Consider the following 8,100-nt stretch of genomic DNA (forward strand, 5'->3'; position numbering starts at 1 on the left):
GAGAAAAAACCATGGCCAGGATCCTGGCTTGGCAGCAGCTTTGAATGATAGACATTGTAGCTCTTCTGTACTCAGGCCCCCTGATTACCATGGGTATCCAGCTAGCCTGACGTTAAGAAGTAGATAAGGAGGCTGGGGCCAAGAGAGTAGGACTATCTGGATTTCAACAGGGTCACAACGAGCAGTGACATCAACAGCAGCCCCCACAGAGGACTCCTCAGTGGGCTGAGCCAAATCTCAGATTTTCTCTTCTCTGTTTGATACCATGGTAATCAGGATCGACTCTTCAGACTGAACAATTTATGTTCCTGGGACTTTTCAGGTAAAACAGCAACGTAGAAAAAATTGCCATTGCCTCAGTGGCAGGGGACAAAGGCTCAGAGCTGCTAAATTTTTATGAGTAGGTTTTGTATCCAATACTGGAAAGTAAAGAATATCAATTTCACATTGGTGGATTTTTGGGTTGTCCAGCATCCATTCATTTTTTTTTATCAGCTCTGATTCCTTTGGAGAAATAAATTTTTTACCCATTGGACACAGTCTGGTGAGACAATAATCAGGGCTATGCCCTTCCCTACCCTAGCACAAGATTCAGATTGAGACAATTGGTGACCCTTACCCAGGTTTTAAATCTGAGCATAGGGTCAAAGGGCCTGGAAGTTCTAGAACTCTACTCCATCTCCACAGATGGTTCCCACTGGGGCCTCTACAGTGTACTGCTTCTTTGCTTCTGGAGCTGCCTTATTTCTTGCCACATCCCCAGCAAGGAATTCTAGGCTCCTGGCAATTCTATGAGCCTCTGATATCCTTCCAATAAATTTCTTCTAGCTTTAGTTAGTCAAGGTTCATTCCTATGGCTTGTAACCAAAGGCATGTAACTAATTTACGCCAACATTTATCCAATGGGTGACAGTTTACAATATGTTTGTTCATTTAGTACCCTATTTCATTCCCACAGCACTCTGACATGAGTAGAGCAGATATTATTTATTCCTATTTGATACATGAAAAAAAACAATGACTCAAAGGGCTTAAACAACCTGCCATGTTGTCACAGCAAAAAAGTATTTCCAAGCCCAAGAGTTTTGGCTTTATATCCAGTGCACTTTGCACTCACCACAGTGAGGTCCAAGTCCCTCGTCCATTCCCCACAAAGCAGCAAAAGGAAGACAAATTAATTGGAAATATCCGTGTTCTTTTACTAGCATTCATGTTACTAATACTATGGATCTCTTTTCAAATTTCCCTTTTAATGTCCAGGGATCTAGATGTAAAACTGTTCTGTAATATACTGCAGCAATACTAACAGAGTGAGACCACAACAGGGTGACATATTTACATTTGGAAAGAGTGTAAGTCAGGGCAAATTGGCTCTCATGTCACCTATAATTGTTGCCTTTTAGAGGAGAGATATCTAAGTTTATCATCATTGTATAGAAGAAATGGCTTTCTAGAAACAAAAATAAACATGTCTGTTTTCCAAAAGTTACTGACACTAATCAAAAGGGGTCTGAAAACAGGCCTCGCACAGGCAACAATTATTCCTGTGACTGCAGAGAATTGGAGGCTTTTTTCTTTATTCATAGAAGGCCTAAATTTACAGTATCATTGAAACTTAATTATTACAAAATTTATCCAAAGCCAATAATATTCTTTTGGAATTTAAAATCACTAAATAATTTGCCTGAAGTCCCAGTTCAGGTCCTTAGCGATGTTTGGCAAATCATTCAGTCTAGAATACAGCACATGAAAAATCACTCTGAAGCATAAGCCTTGAGGCCCCTCCATCCAACACCATAACTAATTAGAAACTCAGATCTTCTAGGCCAAGCATCACTATTAGGCTACTCTCCTGGAACAGATTTTCTTATACAGAAGTAAGAAAAATTCAGTTTTTCCTGGTATCGTCGGCTTTATAATCCTACAATATTCCTCAATTTAGAAGAGAGAACCATTCATGAATATGCTTGAAATATGAGTACTAGGGAAACAAACGTGACAGCAACAAGTTCATGACGGTGTTGAATTCACGCAGCTTTAAAATTCTTTATTTATATAAAAAATGTCTGCTTGTCTTCATCTGCTCTATTGTATGCCCTTTTATTATAAAAGACAACACCATCTAGATAATATGTAGTTCATAAATAATAACCATTTTGTTATTTTATATAGAAAATTTGGGACAAAACTTTTCTTCAGAGCCACAAATGTGAAAAGCAGATGTTCTTTTACACCAAGGAAAATGTGAAAAAAAAATTCCCCTTTAGTATGTATACATACACAAATTAGAATATTTGAGCCTATTAATATCACTCATGCTTGGGTACATATTACCTGACTCCACACTTCTGTTGGTTTGATTTGATTTGCTCCTTAATTTTTATAAAATTGATTTATTGAACCAAAACTAAAATCATTATGGCCTGAAAATATAGGTCAAAGTCTAAAACTGATCAGTAAGCAAAAAAAAAAAAAATGCATGAAGTGAAGCAGAAAAGATTAAAAGGATGTATATAAATTTCAATAATCACACAATTGTATATGCTAATGGAAACATCTCCGAACTATGGAAAGAGACTTATGAAACTATTCTTTTTATTCCTAGATGAAAGGCAAATCTAAAATAGTCACTAGCTCCTAGAGTGGTGGTTGTATAGCAGCAAGTTTAATGTTAAGGCTGCCAGTCAGATTAGATTACCTCTCTTAACTTTGCCTTCTTTTATTAATTTTCTTCTTTCAGCGTAGTGATTTGTTAGTACTTTCGTTGTTTTTTAATATATTGCTCCTCATTGCAGGTTAAGCACATGGTTAATAGTTCTATAGATAACAACTACTCTTGATAAGAAAATCAAGTATTGCCAAAAGCAAAGAAAATGTTTTGAAAATTCAAAAGACTAATTTGTAGGCTGTGATTTTGGGGGAGAGCAGAATGGGAATAACGTTGATATAGTTGTTTTTTGTTTGTTTTTTTTCCTTTGAGTTCTCTTCTGAAAGAAAAATGTTAGATTACTACAAAGAATCAATTCTTTTGTAACCGTCCCATTCTTTCTTTACTGCATTACAAAAAGTTTTATGTATAATTACTTACAGAGGACATAAACGTCTTTGGAGTATAAGTGAGTCCTACTTTATTTGGGGGAAGGGTGGATAAGAGTGAGTGTCCACAATTTGACCTTCTCCATAGCTTTCTGTTTTCTACACATCTGACAGACTAAGAGGTAGAAGTAGATCAAATTTCCTTTTTTTTTCCCCCTCAGGTTAATGACATTTGCTGTGAAGGCCAGGTGATTACTAGAGAATTGAGAACTGGAGACAAGGGGCCAGAAGGCTGTATCTCAGGAGTAATATCTTCCATTTATCTGATGAGAGTATTGCAAAAGTTCCCAGGTTATTCATCTATATAAATAACATTGCCACCCACCTGGCATTTTCTCAGAGAGGCAGGCTTCCGATAGCCTCTCCCTGGTTTCTGTAGAGAACAAATTTAAGTCCCATTCCAAGTCACCTCGGTGTGTTAAATATTCTATTTATTCCAAAATGTACATTGCTAAAAAAAAAAAAAATCATTTTAGGATCATTTGTTTTCTATCACTTCTCTAAATATTCTATTTCCTAGATTCATCACCCATCCACTTACTCAGCAGGCTTGGCTCCAAATACATTTTGACAGTCTTTCAAATTCAAACATACCCTCAAAGGATGGGAAATCACTGATAACATTCTTTTGAATGTTTAGGGACTGAGCAAAACGTCTGATAAAGCCATCCTAACAATGAAGTCCAGATGCAAGAGCCAGCTCTTGCCAAAATGGTATTGATTATGCAAGAAAGACACTTCGAAACTAATATAGATACCCTCCCCCCCATACACACACACACACACACACCCAAGGCCTTTCAAACAAAGCGGATTAATAACGTCCTAAGGTAGAACAAGAAGTAAAAGGAAAAAAAATCGTCAAAGTCAATTCTTTTGGGGGAGATTATCTGAGTCTCCTATTTGCTTTACATTCTATAGTGGTTGCACTTCCAAGCCTCACCAGTGTGTTGGTGTTTTATTCCTGGATCTTTATACAGACTAACTATCTAAATGATGAGAAATCTATCCCCAGCCCTTTCTAATTTTTCTCTGTGTATATGGTGTTATTTTAGGAACCAGAGTATGAGGAATTTTCATGCTTCTTAAAAATAAGAATGTTTCATGCCATCTATCTTATGGATTCTGCGATAGATAGATGAATTAGTTCCAAATGGTTGGGTTTTTACTCCCATTAACTCAGTGTGGATTCTTCAGCATGTGGAATCACGAAGTCCAGAGGGAAAATAAAGGGCAGGATACGTGAACCTTGACTCTTGAATGAGCCGAGGTGTCTGGAGTCACCAACACACTAGAGTTGAAGAATGGTGTTCCTTAGGTAATTATGATCTCAGCCAGTTCTAATGGAGCGATAATAGTTCGGCAGATCCTGTGGGTGGTGTGCATTTCAGAGCCCTCACAAATTCCAAGGAAAGAAAGTTATTCTTTTACCTCAGGAAAAAAAAGAATAATTGACCTATTGGGACAAAGGAGAAAATTGACTACAGTTCCTTTGGCGCTAAGGCCCCTTGTCATTTTGAAAATAGTGATTGGATTACAGACTGGATTAGCATAATTTAGTGGTGAAAGCATGTGTAATAATTTATCTTCTGCCCAAATGGCTACTGAAGCATATTTCTTCAATTTCTTCCCTTCTACCTATCTCAGTTAGGTAGGAAAAAAAGGAGGGTGGGGGAGGGGAATGGGAGACTGAGGAAGTATAACTCCAAAACACTAAAAACATAAAATCACATGGCACAGTAAATGTCCTACTATGAGTGAGGATGACAAGTACTGCATTTAGTATTATCAGAAACAAAAAGTGGAAATGAAAGTAGTCTCTGTACCTGTAGATTCCATATAGCTAAGGGTGGTCATTTTAAATAATTATGCTTCTCTGCATTGAACTAATTTAATGAACTATCTTAGGGTTTTAATCAGTCCTCTTTTAAAAACCGAAGTAAATACACATTGATTTTTTAAAAAAGTCAAATACTACAAAATAGTTTTACATTTTTTAAAATTGTCCTCATACCCATTTCTTTCTACCTCGGGGTCTTGCTCCCCAGAGACAATTATCTTAATCTTATTTTTTTTAGCAATTTAGTTAACCTTAAATGTATGTTATACTAAAATTATTGATTTTCTTTGGGTATTCTCTTTCCACTTCGAGGTGAAGATTTAGCTAGGTGAAGACTGAAAACCAAAGTGTTTGGGTTAAATGACATATAAAATAGTTCTCGCTGCGGAGGTAAGCAGGGTGCCAGGATTATGTTTCCTTCTTCGCAGGTCCAAAGTCATACATAACTTTTGTGCCATTCGAAGGAGATGGATCAAGTGCACCAAATAGTCAAATGAATGATCTTTTCTTAAAAATAATTAAGTACAAGAAATCATCTCATATTTAAGTTGCTTCTTATTTGAATCATTATTCTCATGTAACTTTTGTTGTATTTGTTTGCCTGATCCTTTCCTGGGTTTTATAATTGCCTCTTTTGAAGGGAAAATAAAAAACTCATATATTTCTTTATTGATTAAACATCACCTTCTCTGGGAAGTCTCCTGGCGTCCCCAACGTAAGGTCACTAATTCTCACCTTTAAGCTTCTATAGTACTAATTTACTATAGTTCTAATTTAGTAAAAGACTTACTAGAAACAGAGTGCTTCTTCTATTGCATTCTAATCATACACTTAGCTCTATTTCTACTAGAAACCCTAAGATAATTTATAAATTCTTTAAAGAGAAAAACATCATAGTGTCTTTTCATGCCCTACCTCTTGCACACTGCCCAACACACATGTATTCATTGACTTTGCTGTATGAATAAATGAACATGGTCTGTAAAGACATTACTCTCAAGAGACTAATGCTCACTCATCTCAACCTCTCACCTCTGCTCTCCTTTTTTCTAAGTTCTTTTAGAAACATCTAGAATTAGAGAACAGTATGTTTTAAGCTGTTTTCTTAAAAATTCCAGGAGAATACATCTATATGTTATCCTTTGACTTTGAAAATAAAACAGGAACCATCTCAAAGATTTTGGCAGTCTCCTGCTTTTCAGCTTAATATCCTCCATTTATAAGAACCTCTTTTAAAAAATACAGTTTATCAGGAACTTGAAGACAGAAAGCATCGGAAATGCTTGAATTCTTCTAAATTATTTTCTCTTGCTTTAAAAGCTCGTTTATAAAAACATAGACTACAAATGACATAGGATGTATAAATTTAAAGATATAGAATATGAAAATATAAAGACATAGACCAATTTCTATGCTAGGCAAATGTGATGGCTTGCCCCTTTGCCATGACAATCAAATTCTTCTCAAAGTAATCTATTATTACAAGTTTCTCAGGGACTTTCTAAAGTTTGTCTTAATTAACATTATCACAATATTTCCTGTTATGGCAGAGAATTTTAGGATAATATTCACAAAACTTGTGTTTTTAGACTTTGAAAATGTTCCTACATTTATTGGGAGTGGTTTGATTTTAGTTCCAGGCTAAATGTCAATTAAGAGTCGGATCTCTTTGAGCTACTATCAATCATCATGCCTGAAGTTTGACAACAGCAAAATCATCTTAACTTCAGCCACCCATGTCTAAAACATTGTGTCCTTTTAGCTGAAGCATCGCCTTGACAGTGAATGTTTCCTGACACCCTATGATAGAGTTCACCGCTCCTTACTTTGTGGCCCCTCTGAATCTTCTCCAGACCATCAGAGTGCATGCTAACCTTGGTTACACTCATTTTTTTTTTTTTTTTTTTTTTTTTTTTTACTTCTTTTTCATCTTCAAATGCCCCTTGAAGGCATGGCTGTGTGTTTATATCCCAGTGCCATCATATAATAGGCATCAAATACATGGTTGCAGAATAAAGAAAACTTTCATATGGATATCTTCTTTCAAAACAGTTACCAAAAAATTCCTTATACAAAATCCCAAAATGATTGCTTTGAGCCCTAATCCTTTGCCTCTAATTAAACAATTTTATTGATAATTATATTTTCTAACAACTCAGAAGCATGAAATCTTATGGAGTTGGGGAGATAGCAAGTCTAAAGCGCCCCCACTGCCTCATGCTGGCATTAGGCATGTCTGGAATTATTTGATGAATTGGTAAAATAGAGTGGGTGAAGGTTTATTTGCATGGAGCTGAAGTGACTCTGAGGGTGAAAAAATGATCCCAAGAATAAGAGAAACTACACATTTAACTTTGCCTTTTTCAAAAAAGAGAGGGAGATTGTAGGTAAACAGTGTGTGGGGGGCGCGGGAACTGTCTAAATTTTAAAAAAGTAGGATGCAGGAGATGCTGCTCTGAGGGTCCGCTAACAAAATGGAACATACGAAGGAGTGAGCCATTCCTCCTTTCCTAGAGCATTGCCTCGGACCACTGCCCAGTCCTGGCCCCACAGTCAGAACATGCGCTGTGGCAGTCCCAGTGATCAGTAATGCCACCGGTAGGGAAGAGTGGACTTGGTAGAGGGGCAAGAGATACTCCGGGACCTGGAGTTGGGGAGCAACGCGAATGATGATGTGACTACAGGAAGTTACGATGCCCAGCAGACCTCAGGCACGTTTAGCTAAACAAGCATGTTTGTGATTATGTGTGAAAAGGGCCCTGACGACTCCCATTTATACTTGGAAAGAGTTAATTTTTAGGTCCCATAGAAGTGGTTAGAGTCAGAAGTCAGTGAAATTTGGATGATCTATTCAGTCAATCATTACTTATTGAGTACTGACTATGTTCTAGGCATTGTGTTGGGCATGGGTTATTGCTGGTAAAAATTACTCCAGATGGGATCCCCAGATGGGATGGCCTGGGAAAATCCTGGTGGCAATAAAATTTAGAGTGGCTGGTCACAACAGCAAAACATAAAGATAAAATTAGAGTGGGGAAAATATGACCAAAACACATATGAAGAAATGCAGAATTGAATAATATAATATCAAGTTTTCTTTCATCCAGTTGGCAAAAATTTTAAACTTCAATAATAGCAAGTGTTGGCAAGACGAAAAGGAAGTA

The sequence above is a fragment of the Pteropus medius genome, unplaced genomic scaffold (assembly GCF_902729225.1).
Source record: "Pteropus medius unplaced genomic scaffold, Ma_sr-lr_union100, whole genome shotgun sequence".
Taxonomy (NCBI): Eukaryota; Metazoa; Chordata; class Mammalia; order Chiroptera; family Pteropodidae; genus Pteropus; species Pteropus medius.